Here is a 20,347-nt window from a genome sequence, read left to right as displayed (position 1 = left end):
GGTTGTTAGATCGAGCAAGGTTAATAATCCCCACACAACGCGATTCTGTATACTAAACAAGTAATAATTTAGACATGACAGATAATAGTAAGAAAATTAACAAGAAGGCTACTAAGCAAGTTAAGCAAGCAGGGAAATTAACATATTCCTATGAACTATTTTCAAACAAGAGCAAAACACACGAAATAAGCATAAGGAATTTCATCTCACCATAGTACAGTTGCGACGCGCAACCCGATCCAATAACAGTAACCGGATCTCCCACAACTCGCATCAATATCAACCACATGGATAACTCACATTTTTGCATGAATAACTCATGTGCTATAGTACAATATCTAGATCCGTACGGACAACTCACGTGTTATAATAACATAATCCGCCCGGCATAGTCATAGGCTTCCAGTCCGAACGTACTATACAAGAGCAGTTAAACAAGTATACGCGTGTGTGATTAATGAAAAAAGATTCTCATACTCCTAGACTGGTATAAATGATATGATAAAGTGTAGGTATGTGCAATGTGTGCTATCATAGCTCAATTCGGCAAGTTACCATAGAAAGTTTTTAATCATCAAATTTTATCAGGGAGTTAACTTCTTTGTAACCTCAAATATAGCTCAAATAGTTCACAACAATGGTACAATTACGAGAAAACAGTATAACTTTAAGCTTACAGTCAACTCTAGGAATATCATAGCCTTAAAATTTCCTCGAGTGTGAATAAATACCTTGGTGCTCGCACATGGGCTCAGGACCACACATATGTGCACCCGTAGCGCGTGGCTATCACAATGAATTAACGTAACTAGTGCCTCCACTGAGTTTAAATACAATTCTCAAATCAAACAGGCCACAACCCTGAAACAATATGCTTCTGTGAACTCCCAGTCTCCAAATTCATATAACACATAAATCACTGTAACTGGTCCCAACTCCAGCACTTGCATGACTAACACATCTTTCATGCACGATCATCCCACGGGGAATACTTTCATAATTCTTCCATGCCATATAGCAATAATTTGAATATCAACAGCCTATCAACCGGGTGAGTACTGCAATATCGATCGACATCCGCAAGTCAAAACATAATGCGCCGTCTGAAATGTGCACCTTTCTCAGGGATTACTGAGCAGTTATAACATTCATCTAAATATCTGAAAATTGACCATTCTGTCAAGAATTCGTGACCTTCCCTTCAGGAATGAACTGCCACCTTGTACATGTAAATCTTAATCATGCACAACACACCACATCTATCATGCCATCATGTAATAAGCACAAGAATCTCATTATCAACTCTGGGTAACCAGCAAATTACATACCCGGTCATTTAGAAACCTTCTTTTGCTTCCTTCCAGGAGTAAATCACAATACATAACATGTTCCCCACACTAGTAGAAAATATCTGGTTCAAACTATGGTAGAAACCATCAAGAATACTTTGAAATCCATTTGCACATAACCAAGCTATTAGAACTGAATCCCTATAACTCGACCAAGCCATGCATGTCACCAAACCCAAGAATATTGCCACCCATCAAATTCATACTCCGTGCGCACTACATCCTTCAAATAACAACTTAATAATTCCATGATTTCATACTTTCATAAAGTGTAATGTAACCCGTATTCAGGAATTTCCTTGCCCGAGTCATCCCCGATCTCAACCTCTACAGCCATAACTGAACCTCAAGTATGTCTCGAACCAAAACTAAAATTTAACATATAACCATGAAATCAAATCATCAATATCAGGCTCCCCCACTTGGCTCAAAGCCATAGATCATGGTATTCAATAACTCATAATACCCATACCGTATTACTGCCATGATACTGCAGTGAGATTCAACTAAATTCTTCACAAGCATGCAACACGCCGACAAAATACCTCAATCATCCGCTAAGATCACATTTATTTCTCTTGATAGTCAAGTCAACTTTCTCAACCATATTAAAATTCAAATCTCAACACGTACACCTCGCTGGTAGAAAAGAAACTCTCCACTCAACATAATAAGGAGCACACCTCCGTAGATTACTCTGTATGAGATAACCCACATGCTTAGCCTAAACTTGGCATCTTGATATAACTTTTCGCAGCCACAATCACTACGCGATCAGTTAATCTTCCTAAGTCTAAACTCTTTAACAAGACATGAGAATTTAATTTATCCCACAATTAAACAACATGAAAGATCCTTTAACACATTCATACTCGAGACTATACGTCACATCAAGACAATAATATAGCACCCAATAATCCTTTTTACATCTCAAGAAAACTATTCTCGTCACCATCAAACCATCTGGACACATCCTGCAGTCACATCATACTCATCATATAGTCATTCCATCGTTCATTGAGCCACAAATTCAACTCATAGGGACACTACCGGATGCATAATTCCAAACGTACAAGTTCTCACAACCGAAACTACCGAGCTTAAGCTACGGTCTAACCATAGCCTCACGTCCTCCAGACTGGCCCATCACCAAAATACAGAATACACATCTCGAACCTCATTCATGGAATCACAAGCCGGCGATGCACAACTGATACCGAGCGCTCACATACGCATACGAATGCGTGGAAGGAATTCAAAGAATCATGTTTCAAGCTGAATCAATTCCGTACAATAAAGAGAGAAAGATGGGAAATTATCTTAAATGCCATGTAGCCTCTCGAAGATAAGTATGGACGTCATCATACTGATCCGCAAGACTCTACTAAATACTTACTCATGACTTATTACCTATGAACCTACAACTCTGATACCACTATGTCATGACCCAAAATTTGACTAGTCGTGATGGAACCTAACCCAACCTGTTAGGTAAGACAATTAACTACAATCTAATTAATTAGGTTATAGAGAAAAATAAATGATAAAATTACTGAACCTTTCTATTTTTTCCAAGAACTGGTAGTATAAATCATGAGCTTCTAAGATTTAGAATTTGCAATGCTAATATGAAATAAAATACATTATCTGTCTGAAATATACATGAACATATTAAAAATTCTAAAGCTACCAAGAACAAGAGGCAGTCATGACCGGATTGTGGAAACATCTTCAATGTCGTCTCCCGCTATACCCCGCAAAATCAGCATCCAAAATCTACACACAAGGTGCAGAAGTGTAGTATGAGTACAACCGGCCCCATGTACTCAGTACGTATTTTGTCTAACCTCGTCGAAGTAGTGATGAGGATTTTTAGTAAAAACATACTCACTGTTATAACCTGTGCAATATACTAACAATAGAAACAATTATACAACATAACAGATAAGGGTACAATGAAACAACTATGTGAGGCAGAAAAAGATTACTATGAGAAATCACAATAGAAAATTCATAACTTTCCTGGTGTGAGGATTATATTCAAGATATCACATCCAACGACACGGTAATACCTTCGTGCACTTCTCTCTTTCTCACCCCATTTATATATGTAGATCAAATCAATTAGCACAGCAACACCCTTCGTGCATTTATCTATTTCTCACCAAGCATACATATAACAGTACCAACTAGGTGGGAGAAATGCCAATAGCAATAAAAGAAATAAGGTGGGTGAAATAGAGGAAGCAAAAACGAACAAAGCAGTGCATATGGACCACGGAACCAGGCTCGAAAAAAGGCATAGAAATTATGACAGCAATTAGGAAGAAAGAATATAAATTCCACTAATTAGCATGGTAGAAGGCTCAAATGCAAATATAATAAATAAGAAGAAAATCATAATATTTGCAAGTTAAATAGATAGAAGGCATGGATACATTGCAACACTTGGGGGTAGAGGATACAAAAAGAACAACGACTACAAGTCACAGAGAAAATATAGGTGCATAGTAACAACTCAAGATAAAAGCATGAATGTATACACAACGAAAAGATATCACAATATAATGCATGTCGCTTGTCCTCGCCTGCACAGAAATACCCTTCGTGCCATGATCATATGATAATATAAAAATGATGGCACGACATCACCCTTCATGCTTTTACTCTTATCCTCACATGATAACGCAAATGAAATGGCATTGTATTATCCTTCATGCATAATAATATATATAAATGGAACGACATCACCCTTCGTGCTTTACACTTTTTCTCACGTGATAATATAACTGAAATGATAAATCATATAATTTACCCCCGAGCATGATTAACCCCGGCACATGCATATATGCTCGTCACCTCATATATGTATTAACCAATAAGTCCCAAAACATCATACGAGCTTAGTCGAAGCCTCAAATCACATCTAACAACGCTAAAACCATGAGTTGCACCCCAATTCAAGCCTAATGAAAATTAACAAATTCCAACTTCTACATTTGATGTCGAAACTTATCAAATCAAGTCTGATTGACTTCAAATTTTGCACACAAGTCATAAATGATATAACGGACCTATGAAAAGTTTCAGAACTAGATTCCGACCACGATATCAAAAAGTCAGCACGATCGCTTTATTGACTACATTTGACTTGAATTAATTTTGGATAAACTATGATTTATTGGTTTCCATGCTTTATCTATCCGCTTTTAATTATTAAAATTTGGAATTATCTTTGAAATGAATCACGTATGTGAATTCGTTTTATTTATTGTGCCCAAATCATGTCACGCGTACGTGTATACAATTAATAATATTTTATTATATTAAGATTGTTTTGACCAAAGTTGCGCGAACACATACTTCGATTTTATTTTTGAAAATCACAATTGTGCCACGCGAACGTATACATAATCGCGATAAACTAATTGAAAGCGCGCCTAAAGCAATCTAACAGTGCTCATTATTCTTCCTAAACTTTGAGATTATTATGAGGTCATGAATTATGGAATTACTTGTGGAAGAAGTGTATAATTTTAGATATTTGAATAAATAAACCATCATATACCAATGCCCCATAGCCCAACAATTGAAGCTCAAACTTATTAGGGTCCAAATCTTCCCAACTTTAAAGCAAGTTTGAATACCATATTTCCAGAAACATAATTAAGCATATAACTTTTAAGGACTAATTTACATTATTATTTATAAAATTTAAAGAAAAATAAATAAAATCACATGAAATAAGATAAAAATAACAGAGAAAAGAATAAACTTTTAATGCAAAATTTTCAATTAAATGAGTCTTCAAGAACATGTACAATAACTTAGACGAACGCCAAACAAGCATAAACGAAGAAGAACATCAAAGCTAGTGAACAGAGCTCCAACGGAATTCTCGACCTCGACTATTGACTCCACTGTTTGGCGTGTGAAAAGGAATGTTTTGAAATATTTTTTGTTGGGTTTTGGGTGATGAATTGCTGGATTTTTCGAAAGAAAGACGAAAAAAGAATGACACAAGTAGAAATTCCCTTAGCGTAGAAGAAGAAAAATAATTTCTCTCAATTCCCTCCTCTCTTCTTTTTTCTTCTCTATTTCCCCCTTTCTCCTCACATTTCTCTTCTATTTATAGAAAAAAAATCGGAATTGTTTCAAATTTGTTTTTTATTATTTTATTATTTTATTAATTAAAACAAATTCTCACTTCCCATTTTTCTTCTTTTTTTTAAACAAATAAATTCTCCACTTTCCTTTACTTTTATGTATTAATTTTCCACTTATTTTACTTTTCTTTTTTTATTTTCCACTTATTTTACTTTTCTTTATTTTTTAATTTCCACTTATTTTACTTTTATTTTTTTAATTTCCTCTTTCTTTTACTTTTCTTTTTTAATTCCAACTTTTTTTTTTCTTTTCATTTTTAAAATTTTCACATTCTTTTACTTTCATTTTTTTAATTTTCCACTTTCTTTTACTTTTTTATTAAACAATTTCCACCTACTTTTACTTTTACTTTTTTATTCCATACTTTTAATGTTCCTATTATTTTATTCCCATCCAAAAATTAAAAGAAATATTTATTTTTTTATGTTTTATTTTTAATTTATTTTATTTTAAAATAAAGATAAAAAATAAAAATAATACTATTAGTAGTAATTTGACCATTTAAATTATTTTTAATTCTTACCCTATATAAAAAAATTTAACAAAGGTAGAAAAAATATATACTAAATTTCTAAAAGTATTTACATAGTAGAAAGTGGTAAAAATTCAAATATAGTCAAAACTTAGGTGCTCACAACTGTCCCTCTTTGCTAGGAAACATGAAGAGTTTTCAAGCAAAGATTAGGTGAGTCATGTGACTAATTTTTGACCAAACCGTTATTCAAATGGAAAAGAAATAAAAGATAGGGTGCAACCGAGTCCTGGTTTTGGACAGCCTACATATCCCGGGTTATAGGGGAATCAGGTCGCATGTAGTTCAAGGAGAATGGTAGAATGATGAGTTGATGAGTCGAGTGAGATTCCATCGAGGCTCTGGTCCGCTGTCCTGCTATTATAAAAAAGAAACTAAACAAGCCTATCAGCTATGAGTTACAAGATTCCTATCTATGAGTCTTCTAAAACTTGATTTTGAGTCTTGACTGGTTCTTTATGCAAACTATGATCTAAACCTTGATGCTCGCTAGCTGTAGGTGCTAGTTCATTGTTCTATAGCTTCTTCTAATCAAAACACAACTAAAATGCTCGTGGCTTCTGTCATGTCTTGAGCATTCCACATATTTTCAACTACTTTTGCATTTTGGATTCACCTATTTTTTCTTTTCTGTTATTCTGAATTGAGACTTCTTCTTTTGGACATCTCAAACCTTATGCCTCGAGGTAAAACCTACTCAAACACCAAAATAAACAAACGAACAAAATTTTTCTGCCCCAGTTTGTACTAGGAAAATTTAGTGAGTTATTGTAACAAAATTCTAAACTACTTCTTTATTGAAAGCAATAAAAGGTCGAGAATGGTGTACCCCGAAAACAAAATGGAGATTAGGGAATGGAGACCCTATGTCTAAAATAAAAGAAACTAGGGAGTGGATACCCTATATTGGAAAAATGACTAGGGATTTGTGTACCCTGATACTGGTAAGGAAATGTAACCAGGGGTTGGTGCCATGTATTATTGAAATGAAAATGAATCCCCTGGGCAAAAAGGTTCTACCCGGGTTAAACTACGAAAAGCGAGCCTGGGCGAAGAGTACTTCTACCCGGAATATGAGCTGGATCCCCCTAGGCGAAAAGTTTCTACCTAGGTTAAGCTACGTAAAACAGCCTGAGAGAAGAGTACTTCTACCCGAAACTATGAGCCGGATCCCCCTCGGAGAAAAGGTTCTACCTGGGTTAAGCTACGTAAACCAACCTGAGCGAATATTACTTCTACCTGGAACTATGACCTGGATCCCCCTAGGCGAAAAGGTTTTACCTGGGTTAAGCTACGAAAAACACCTTGGAGGAAGAGTACTTCTACCCGGAACTATGAGCTGGATCCCCCTAGGTGAAATGGTTCTACCTGGGTTAAGCTATTATAAAACAACTAGAGCAAAAAGTACTTCTACCCTAACCTATGAGCTGGATCCCCCTAGGCGAAAAGGTTTTACCTGAATTAAGCTATGAAAAATAGCCTGGGCGAAGAGTACTTCTACCCGGAACTATGAGCTGGACCCCCCAGGAAAAATGGTTCTACCTGGGTTAAGTTACAGTAAAACAACTCTGGGCGAAGAGTACTTCTACTCGAAACTATGCGCTGGATCCCCCTAAAAGAAAATGTTCTGCCTGGGTTAAGCTACGTAAAACAGCCTGGGCAAAAAGTACGTCTACCCGGAACTATGAGCTGGATCCCCCTAGGAGAAAAGGTTCTACCTGGGTTAAGCTACCAAAACAGCCTGGGCGAAGAGTACTTCTACCCAGAACTATGAGCTGGATCCCCCTAGGCGAAAAGGTTCTACCTAGGTTAAGCTACGAAAAACAAGTCTGGCTGAAGAGTACTTCTACCTTGAAACTATGAGCTGGATCCCCCTAGGCGAAAAGGTTCTACCTGGGTTAAGCTACGAAAAATACCCTAGGCGAAAAGTACTTCTACTGGGAACTATGAGCTGGATCCCCTAGGCGAAATGGTTCTACCTGGGTTAAGCTACTGTAAAACAAGCTGAGCGGTAAGTACTTCTACCCGGAACTATGAGCTGGATCCCTCTAGGAGAAAAGGTTCTACCTGGGTTAAGCTACAAAAAATAGCCTGGGCGAAGAGTACTTCTACCCGGAACTATGAGCTGGATCCCCCTAGGCAAAAAGGTTCTACCTGGGTTAAGCTACGAAAAATATGTCTGGGCGAAGAGTACTTCTACCCGAAACTATGAACTGGATCCCCCTAGGCGAAAGAGTTCTACCCGGGTTAAGCTACGAAAAAAAAAGCTTGGGCGAAGAGTACTTCTACCCAGAAATATGAGCTAGATTCCCCTAGGCGAAAAAGGTTCTACATGGGTTAAGCTACATAAAACAACCTGAGCGAAGAGTACTTCTACCCGGAACTATGAGATGGATCCCCCTAGGCAAAAAGGTTTTACCTGGGTTAAGCTATGAAAAATAAGTGTGGGCGAAGATTACTTCTACCCGGAAATATGAGCTAGATCTCCCTAGGCGAAAAAGGTTCTACCTGGGTTAAGCTACAAAAAACAAGCTTGGGCGAAGAGTACTTCTACCCGGAAACTATGAATTGGATCCCCTAGGTGAAAAGATTCTACCTAGGTTAAGCTACGAAAATGAGAGGTATGAACATTAGTGATGAATGCTAAAAATAAAGGAAAGTGGAGATTTTGAGGAAACTTACCTTTGGTGACATTCGTCCTTTAGGAATCGCCATTCTGCACTCCTTTATTCTTGCTCCAAACAAAGAAAAATTGTGAGTTTTAAAAGTGGTGATCGATTTGTGGCCTTGATGTCTTTGGTAGCTTGGCTCTGTGCCCATCTTCTTTTGATGATGATTTCAACCTGCCACTACATGTTTCGTGAATACCACTTACATTTCTGGCCCCGGAGAGCCTTTGACTTTTCAAACTTTTACATGACGGTTGGTCGCGTGGGGCTTAACCTTTTCAACTTTATTTTGCCTTTGTGGCATTTCACTTTCGACTTCTTTCCTCCAAAACTTTCAATTTCAGAGCATTGGGGAACCTTTGGCTTTTTAAACTTTGCCAAAACGGTTAGCCACTTGGTACTTAACCTATTCAACTTCATTTTGCCTTGTAGGCACTTTCAATTTGATTTCCTACTTTCGAGAGTTTTTGATTTCAAAGCATCAACCACCATGGAAAATCGGGGTTGATTTGATACCCCTGCTGAGGCTGGGTGCCTCTTGAATATTAGCTTGTATCAAACAAAAGCATGGTAAATCAGTCTTTCCATCCCTTCTTCGCCTTAGTTTTGGAACAAAGTTAGACCGAAAGGGATACAAAGAACAATAAACAATGGAATGGACAATGAATTTAGACAAGAGGTATCCCTTTCGGAGAAAGGAAAGAAGGACTTATCTGGAGTACATACGGACTTCAATGAACATGACATGCCTTTTGGACTGGATGCCTGATCTGTGTAAACTGTCCGACTCTTAGAAATTCCTCACAACTTTTGCCTCGAAATCGAGAAACCTTACCCAGGACTGTGTTGATGCCAATGGCTATAATGATTCTCTTTTCGATCAGTGGAGCACTTTGTAGGTTTTCACCAGTTGACCTCTCTCTTCTCACCATCGCCTTATAGTGCTCCTTAGTTTTTACTAAAAAGACTCTCTCATTTTAGTTTCTTTACTCACTATTGCCTTACGGCGCCCGTGAGAGTTTTCTCTAATAAGACTATCTCATTTTATTTCTCCCATTTTGGTTGCAACAGATCCAAGTGACTGTATCCTCTAATTTTGAACATTCTCGTTGATTGATCGGAAGGACTAGTTCCAGTATAATATACTAGAATTGGGTAAAAAGGAATTGGATTGAATTACAACTTTTGAACATTTAAGGCGAAACCATCGCCGAACCATTGTAACATCTGCCCTAGTTTCAATTTTATTTTTTTTGGAAATGTGGATTTTTATTTTGGTATGACTGAACCCAAGAGAGAGGCTGCCTATTTATCCTTTCGGAATCAAGTCGAACGTAGTTCAATGAACTTTTTTTATATATTTTTCTTTTGATTTTTCTTTTGTTTTTTTTGTTTTCTCTTACTTTTTCCTTTCCTTTTTCATTTCATTTTCTTTTTGTCTTTTCTTCTTTTTTTTTCTTTTAATAGCATCTTCAGGTTTCACAGAGGGTAATCAAAGAAAGGTAACCAGCTCAAAAGGGTTAGCAAAGGGTTGGTGGTGTTTGGGTAGCGAGAATAAAAGCCTTCGTCATCCCAATCAGAGAACATTAATGCTACATAAAGGGTCAAGCATAGTACCTTTTGACTGCATTCGCATTGACCGTTGTTTCAGGGATATTCTTTTCGATGCTTCCCAGGCACAACGCTCTCTTTTGGCAGTACTTTCGTTATAATGTATGGACCTTTCCAATTTGGAGCCGATTTTCCTTTAGCTTCTTCATGAGGTGGGAGGATACGTCTCAGAATGAGTTGTCCTATTTCAAATTTCTTGGGCCGCACTTTCTTGATGTATACATGAGCCATTCTTTGTTGGTACAACTGCCCATGGAAAACTGCGACCAATCATTTTTTATCAATCAGTATCAATTGTTCAAATCGGTTCTTGACCCATTCTTTATCCTAAATCTCGGCTTCAACAATGATCCGAAGAGAGGGAATCTCAACTTCGTTCCAATTTTCTTACAAGCCTTGTCTTCAAAACATTCTGCTTCTTCATTCATTATTTCAAGGTTTAACAACATTTTAGGATCTAGGCATGAAGTCCTCAAGCATGTCATGTTATTAAAATTTGCATTAACAGAACTGAAAAGAGAATAAGAAAAAGTGATAAAATTAAGAAAAGAGACATTCTTGGACAATGAAATATTAATTTCATTTGATTTTTTTAAATTGTAAAGATAGAAAGATTTACATCAGAAAGTAAGACAATAAAGTAAAACATCCGGATCACACCCTGAGATAATCCGGACGCAGAATGGATGGCAAGACCGGCTACCGAAACTCCCGTCTGATGGGAAACTTTCAGGCTTGGCGACCGTTTTTCGGCTTTTCTTCTGTCTCGGAAATGGCTGCAATGACCTTCAGTGCCGGATCAAATTCCTCATCTCTCCAATTTCTGTTCATCAAACCCTCTGAACCAGTCTGAACGGCCTGTGATGTGGCCTTAAAGGCAACATGACTCAAGATTCGACCCGTTTTTAAACCATTTTCGACCATCTCCCCAATTTTGATAGCCTCGGCGAACGGTCTACCCATAACAGACATCATGTTCTGGAAGTAGTCCGCCTCTTGGGCATGTAGGAAAACCGTAGTCATTTATGCTTCGTCCATTTGAGGCTTTACCCTGGCAGCTTGCTCACGCCATTTGAAAATATATTCACAAAAACATTCCGCAGTTTTCTTGACATAGAGTTCTCTTTTTTGGATTTTTCACTCTTTCTTTTTTTTTTCTTTGTTATTTGTTTTTTCACTCTTTTCTTTTCTTTTTTTCTCACTCAGTTTATTTAATGGCTATGATCGAATCCGATGGGGATTGCATACGTATCATGATGCCGCATGAATCAGATCTTGCGTAGTTCGAGAAGATCGAGAATAGACTAACCCATTTTTTTAAACTAAAGACTTTAAAATAATTTTTTTTTGAGTTTTTTCTTTTTATGAAATTTTGATTGTTTTTTTTTAAAAGAAGCAATTCTAGATAAGGAAGAAAATATTTTGGATTTTGATTTGAAATTGTTTTTTCTTTTTTATCAAATGAAAGACTTCGGAAAAGAAGAAAAATATTTTTGGAATTTATTTTATTTTTTGGATTTTCTAAGGAAAGAATTCTAAAGATGGAATTAAGGAAGGAGAAAAATATTTTTGAATTTTGTTTTTTGAAAATTGGGGCCGAAACCGATGAGGTTTGCCTACGTATCTCACATCCGGTGAGAATCAGACCCGCGTAGTTCAGTCAAACCAACTATTTTTCTCTTCTTCTTTCTATGAAAATTAATCATTAAAATTCATACGCACTAGATCACATCATTTTTATTATTTTTGTATTTTCTGTTCATTCAACTGATTTATGCTAAAGTTGGCAACATGCAACCTCCCAAATAATACAATAAATAGCACATAACATGACATAATAGTCTCAACAAGGTACTTGTCATAAAACAAAACTCGGCCCCTATGCCGACCCCTGCTAAGTCAAATGCACGTGATGCAAATAAAGCGAACCTACTAGGGATATCCGGCATGATGTTTGTTCTTCTAGGTTTAAATCCTGATGGAGAAGGTATCTAGACTGGCTTACTCAAGCGGACAACTCGAGCCGAGGAGGGTCAGCGTAGCGGTAGCATTGCTTTCCGTCTTAGCTGGTGGTTCTCTCTGCCTAAAACACGTGTGACTAAAATGCTTCACCGGGTGGCCAACACCTCGGCTATCTCAAAGAAAGCGGGCTATGTCAAGTAAATGCCCAATTTTTATTTCAAGAAGACTCAGAGGGGGTGCGTGAGAAGATAATTTATAATGTACAGTTCAACAATATCAAAGCGATAAAAAACACACAAGTTGCACATTTGGCCCCAAAAAAATCACAATACATAAAAAATTAATAAAGCCAAATGAAGTCAATGTACAAGCTCGAATTCTATCGTTCCCAGCAGAGTCGCCGGAGCTGTCACACCCCTTTTATACCTCCCAAAAAGATATGTATTATGGATTATTATGGGTTAAAGAGTTTTTCTAATTAAAGTGACAAATCTGAGTAGGGATTATTTTATATACAGAGTCGCCACTTGGAATTAATTTTTTGGGTGTGCCAAGTCACCTTTTATTTGAATCCCTAGTCAAAGAAAGGTTTGACTCTATTATTATTGGTCTGCAAAAATAAAGTTCGGGTAAGAAATTCTGTTGACCGGGGAGAAGGTGTAAGACATTCCCCGAATCTCGCAGTTCTAGCACGATCGCTTTATTACCTACATTTGGCTTGAATTAATTTTGGGTAAACTGTGGTTTATTATTTTTCATGTTTTATCTATCCGCTTCTAATTATTAAAATATAGAATTATCTTTGAAACGAATCACGTGTGTGAATTCGTTTTGTTTATTGTGCCCAAATCATGTCACGCGTATGTGTACACAATTAATAACATTTTATTATACTAAGATTGTTTTGACCAAACATGCGCGAACACATACTTCGATTTTAATTTTGAAAATCACAATTATGCCACGCGAACGTATACATAATCGCGATAAACTAATTAAAAGCGCGCCTAAAGCACTCTAACGGTGCTCATTATTCTTCCTAAACTTTGAGATTATTATGAGGTCATGAATTATGGAATTACTTATGGAAAAAGTGTATGATTTTAGATATTTGAATAAATAAACCATTATATACCAATACCCCATAGCCCAACAATTGAAGCTCAAACTTATTAGGGTCCAAATCTTCCAAACTTTAAAACAAGTTTGAATACCATATTTCCAGAAACATAATTAAGCATATAGCTTTTAAGGACTAATTTACATTATTATTTATAAAACTTCAAGGCAAATAAATAAAATCACATGATATAAGATAAAAAGATTAGAGGAAAGAATAAACTTTTAATGCAAAATTTCCATTTAAATGAGTATTCAAGAACAAGTACAATAACTCAGACGAACGCCAAACAAGCATAAACGAAAAAGAACATCAAAGCTAGTGAACAGAGCTCCAATGAAATTCTCGACCTCGACTATTGACTCTACTGTTTGGCGTGTGAAAAGGAAAATTTTGAAATATTTTTTGTTGGGTTTTGGGTGATGAATTGGTGGAGTTTTCGAAAGAAAGACGAAGAAAGAATGACACATGTAGAAATTCCCTTAGCGTAGAAGAAGAAAAACAATTTCTCTCAGTTCCCTCCTCTCTTCTTTTTTCTTCTCTTTTTCCCCCTTTCTCCTCACATTTCTCTTTTATTTATAGAAAAAAATCGGAATTTTTTCAAATTTGGTTTTTATTATTTTATTAATTAAAATAATTCCCACTTCCCATTTTTCTTCTTTTTTTAAACAAATAAATTCTCCACTTTCTTTTACTTTTATTTTTTAATTTTTCGCTTTTTTTACTTTTCTTTTTTTTATTTTTCACTTATTTTACTTTTGTTTTTTGTTTTTTTTTCCACTTATTTTACTTTTTTTTTAAATTTCCACTTATTTTATTATTTTTTTTAATTTTCACTTTCTTTTACTTTTCTTTTTTAATTCCAACTTTCTTTTTATTTTCATTTTTAAAATTTTCACATTCTTTTACTTTTATTTTTTTTTAATTTTTCACTTTCTTTTACTTTTTTATTAAACAATTTCTACCTACTTTTACTTTTACTTTTTTATTCCATACTTTTAATTTTTCTAATATTTTATTCCCATCCCAAAATTAAAAAATTATTTAATATTTTTGGTTTTGTTTTAATTTATTTTATTTTAAAATAAAGATAAAAAATAAAAATAATACTAATAGTAATAATTTGACCTTTTAAATTAATTTTAATTCTTACCCTATATAAAAAAATATAACAAAGCTAAAATAATATATATTAAATTTTTAAAAGTATTTACATAGTAGAAGGTGGTAAAAATTTAAATATAGTAAAAAATTAGGTGCTCACAAATGTTATGATTCTTTGATTATGCAACTCTACGGAATTTATTTAAGTAACAATTTATATGGTGCACGCCCACACGCCCGTCACCTAGCATGTGTGTCACCTCCAAAAAATTCATATAACACGTAACTCAGGGATGCATACCCTCAGAACCAAGTTTAGAAATGTTACTTACCTCAAACCGCGTAATTCTTTATTCCAATATGCATTTGCATCGCGAATCGGACACCGAACGCTTCGAATCTAGTCACAATTAATTCGATACAATCAACACAAATTATAGAAATTAATTCCATATAAAAATATTAATTTTCCAACAAAATCCGAAATTCGATTAAACAATTGTCAGTAGGGCCCACATCTCGGAACTCGGCAAAAGTTATAAAATATAAATGCCCATTCAACCACGATTCCAACCACACCAAATTTACCAAATTCCGACATCAACTAAACCTTCAAATCCTCAAATGTTATTCAATATTATTGACTAACGATGATCACAAGCGACTTACCTCAAGATTTCCCGTGAATTCTCTCTGAAACATAGCCCCAACCCGTGCTTGAAATGTCCAAAAATGGCAAAAGATCGGAACCCCTTCGAAATGTATACTGTCCAGGGGTTCCGCAGTTGCGACTAATTTAGACACTTTTGCGGTCTCGCAGGTGTGAGACACCAACCGATTCTGTAGTTTTCCAAGGCCTTCACTGCCTCCGCTTCTGCGTCAGTGAATCAGCTTCTGCGGGCTCGCTTCTACGAGACCCAGTCCGCTTCTGTGAACTTTGCGCTTCTGCGGTTCCCGGTCCGCAACTGCGATCATGTAGGTGCAGAAATTCCCTCGCACCTGTGGCCACTGCCTCACCACCCCCTACCTGCTTCTGCACTTGCCCAGCTCGCACCTGTGAGAAAAGTTCCACAGGGGCGATTGCACCAGAAGGCAGGATTTTGCTGCTGTATTCTAAGTCCAAATTTTGATCCGTTAATCATCTGACAAATCTTAAAACATCGTACGAACATAGTTTAAGCCTCAAATCACATCAAACAATGCTAAAACCACGAATCGCACCCCAATTCAAGCCTAATGAAAACAAACAAATTCCAATATCTACATTCAATACCGAAACTTAACAAATGAAGTCCGATTGACCTCAAATTTTGTACACAAGTCATAAATGACATAACGGACCTATTCTAATTTCCAGAATCAGATTCCGACCCCAATATCAAAAAGTCAACCCCCGGTCATACTTGTAAACTTTCAATTTTCTATTTTTGCCATTTCAAGCCTAATTTAACTACGGACTTCCAAATAATTATCTAAACTCATTCCTAAGTCCTATATCACTATACGGAGCTATTGGAATCATCAAAACTCTATTCCAAGGTTATTTACACATAAGTCAACTTTCGGACAACTATTTCAACTTAAGCTTTAAATCATGGAACTAAGTGTTCCAATTCATTCTGAACCCCCCTTCCCCCCGAAACCTCCCCGACAAGTCACATAATTATAATTTAACACATGATAAGAAGTAAATGGGGAAACAGGGCTTTAATACTTAAAATGACCGGGCGAGTCATTACAATTATTCGGATACAGTCCTAAGTCCAAAATCACCATACATAGCTATTTGAATCATCAAAACTCTATTCATAGGGTCGTTTACACATAAGTCAATATTCGGTCAACTATTTCAAATTAAGCTTTAAATCCTGGAACTAAATATTCCAATTCATTCTGAAACCTCCCCGATAAGTCACATAATTATAATTTAACACATGATAAGCAGTAAATGGGGGAACGAGACTATAATACTCAAAATGACCCGCTGGGTCGTTACACTAATCATCGCCTAGATTTAACAGGACTTGCTTATTTCTCTTTAACCCACACACAAGGCAAGTTCTAGACCAGCACATAATACAACTTCAAACCTCTCATCACACATTGCGCATGACCTATTAAGGACAGTTTCATTCCAACTATCAAGTCAAAGCAAGTAGTCATATAACCAAGAAATATTAAACATCAAGCACTAAAATAAACACACAAGTCAAGAAACTAGGAGTAGGCGTCACAAAATAGGCTATTCAATTTTCTTAAGCATCAATTTTTCAAAACTTATTGGAAAGGTAATCCACATGCCAGGGCATCATTATGCCGGCATCAAACAACTAAGTAAAAAGGCATCTATGAGCAAAATAGTCTTCTTTCCTCAACTCTATCCTAAACTACTCAAAAATAAAAATACAAAGTTCAAGATACATCTCTTGAAAAAGAACCAATGCCTAATGAAAAATAAAGGGGGATTATTACTTACTACATTGAACTAAAGACTAACTACTTAAAGCAAAATAAAAAAGTGAATACCCTAGAACCCTCTAAACTATTACGTTTACTTAAACTATATGGTGCCCCTAAAACTCCCTTTAACCGTATTCCCCTATATATTAAAAATTTCCTCGTCGATTATTTAATGAAATATATAAGGTAACTCGGTGGGAGATGAAATTATATATAAAAATGGCCCCAATTGGTCGTGTCTTATGGTTAATTACTGTTACCCTCTTTAAAAAATTTAAGTTTTCTATTTTTTCTCTATTTTCTTTATATTCTAGCCTTCTTCATTTTTTATCTTTCTTCTTATAGATTTCATGTGTAAAAACAAATTTCTCTTGTTTATTTTAAAATTATCTCTCCTATTCATTAAGGTTTCTTATTTCAACACTATTAAATCCACCAAAAGCCATAATATTTACCAAACCGTAACTGAAATTTTTACCAAATTCTAATTTTTTTCATCCCATCTCGTATTAAACTAAAATTCCCAGTGAAAATGAAGGTTAATGGGAAATATTTAATGTTTAATCGAAGTTTAATAAAGAAAATCACAATTGACACATGGTGTAGCCATTATCGGAGGAGATGAAAGTGTATGTTTTTTTATATAAATGACCATGTGTTTATCCCTTTTACCCTCTTTCTTTGATTTTTTTAACCTCCCAAATATTTACCCATTTAATTGTTTTTTATTATTCGTTAAAATTTTTAATTAAATTGATACTTAGATTAGACTGAGTAAATAAAAGGGTGTATCACACGCACCACTAAAACATCGACGAGATATTTTTAATAAATAGGGGTATATAGTTAAGGGGAATTTTGGGGACACAAGATAGTTTAAGTAGGTAACAGACAAAAATGTGATAGTTCGGGGAGGTTTCAAGATATTGATTAAATAAATGGGGTTTTTCTTCGAACTTTAATTCATCAAGCAAATTTCCAAGAAATTTGTCATTGGAAAAAGTCCAAAAAAATTAGATTTTTTTTAAATTTATCACTAATCTATAGAGAGTACTATAACTAAGCTATTATATTATAAGAACAACTATTACTTGTAACGACCCGATTGGTTGTTTTAAGCTCTAGCAGGTCGTTCAGCGATTTGAGACCTTGAGTAGCTTCACTTTATGTTTTATGACTTGTACGTATGGTCGGAATTGAATTTTGGGAAATTCGGAGTTGATTTGGATGGAAAATTCTCAATTCGGAAGTTTTAAGTTGGAAGAGTTGACCAAAGTTTGACTTTTGAGTAAACGACCTGAGAATCAGGATTTGAAGGTTCCAATAGGTTCGTATGGTGATTTCGGAATTCAGCATATATTCGGGTTGAGTATCGGGTGATCCGGGAGCATTTCAGTGTTTATTGTGGAAAGTTGGCAATTCGAAGGTTTTAGAATTTCCTAAGTTTGGTTTGAGGTATACTTTGGTGTTATCGATGTTCGTTTGGGGTTATGAGCCTTGGAATAGGTTTGTATCGTGATTTATGACTTGTATGTAAAGTTTGGAGTCATTTTGGAATGTTTAAGTGTAATTCGGACGTGTTCGTCGAAGTTTGAATGTTTGAAAGTTAAAAGGAAGATTTGATCGTCGATTCATGATTTCGGTGTTGCTTGTTGTGATTTGAGGCCTCGAGCAGGTTCGTGTTATATTTTGAGACTGGTTTGTATAATTGGACGGGGTCTCGGGGGCCTCAGGTGTGTTTCATATGTGCTAGGGTTGTGTCGCATTCTTATTTGATGTTTCGACGTCATTTTATTAGGTATAGCAACAAGAATCATTGAATTATGATGTCGTATGAGAGAGTTATGCCAATTTCCATGTCGGGAAAGATTGTTGGTGTTGCTGGTGCTCAGGTATCGCATTTGCAAAGATTGTAGAATTTTTCCTTGGTTCGCAATTGCGAAGTGACACGACCCAAAACCCAACCGACGTGATGGCGCCTATCGTTGTACTAGGCAAGCCACTACACAACTATCTTAACACAATAAAAGCTTTGAAATTATAGACGGAAGAAATTAATACTTAAGAGAACCTTTTTGGAACAAAAATAAACCCACTACACAATACAATTTATCCCCAAAACTGGGGTGTCATCGAGTACATGAGCATCTATACCAGGAACAGTCTACTACAATGTCCAAGGAATAAGAACTGAAGTGCCAATAAAAAAATAATGAAGGAAAGTCAAGGCCTGCGAACACTATCTTCGGGATCAGCTGCTGAAATATCAATACCCGATATGACCGAAAATACCTGGATCTGCACATGAAGTACAAGGTGTAGCGTGAGTACACCCAACTCAGTGAGTAACAATAATAGATAAGGAACTAAACGATAGTGACGAGCTACACAACTATAGTTCATTTTCAGTAATCTCAACAAGAAAGTAGACCTGCTTTCAAATTCGGCAATTTAAGTGAAATCAATTTATAAATGCCAAGTTCAAGTAAAATCCTGATATAGTATCCCTCAGAAGTTTCAAAACAATGACATATAACAAATATGTGCAACACCAATGGAAGCAAATACCGCCTCCCAAGGAAACAATCATTCAGTCTTTCTCAATAGCTCATCACTCGGCTCTCAGCCCTCAACACTCACACTCAATAGGTACTTACGCTCGCTGGGGGTGTACAGACTCCGGAGGGGCTCCTTCAGCCCAAGCGCTACATCGCTGCGGCGTGCAGCCTGATCCCATATAAATATCCATAAGGCTCGTTGCAGCATGCAACTCGATCTATGAACATACAGCCCTCAGGCCTGTTGCGGCATGCAACCCGATCCATGTATATGCATATAGCTCACAGCTCGGCACTCATGCCCTAACCTAGTCACCAATCTCTCCAGTCTCTCGGGCTTTCAAAAATCATAAAAATCAGTCCAAACAAAGATAATATAATGGATCAACAAGAAGAGATTGAGATATGATACGCAAATAAACCGTGACTAAGTACAAAATAATAATTAGCAAATAATTCAACAAGTACATGACCTCTGCGGGTCCCAACAGTGTAATCACATAGACTAAGCATGATTTACAGTCAAATTTCTATAACACATGGAGAGCATATAGCTAACAACAAGCTATTCAATTTTTACAATTCCACGGAAGGGACCAAGTCACAATTCCTACGGTGCACGCCCACACACCCGTCACCTAGCATGTGTGTCACCTCCAAAACAATCATGTAACACAAATATTCGAGGTTTCATACCCTTAGGACCAGGTTTAAAACTGTTACTTACCTCAATCCAAGCTAAAACTCAACTCCAAAATTCTCTTGCCTCGCAAATCGGCCTCCAAACGTCCCGAATCTAGCCACAAGCAATACAA

The sequence above is a fragment of the Nicotiana tomentosiformis genome, chromosome 2, assembly GCF_000390325.3.
Source record: "Nicotiana tomentosiformis chromosome 2, ASM39032v3, whole genome shotgun sequence".
NCBI lineage: Eukaryota > Viridiplantae > Streptophyta > Magnoliopsida > Solanales > Solanaceae > Nicotiana > Nicotiana tomentosiformis.
This window is presented reverse-complemented; position numbering follows the sequence as displayed.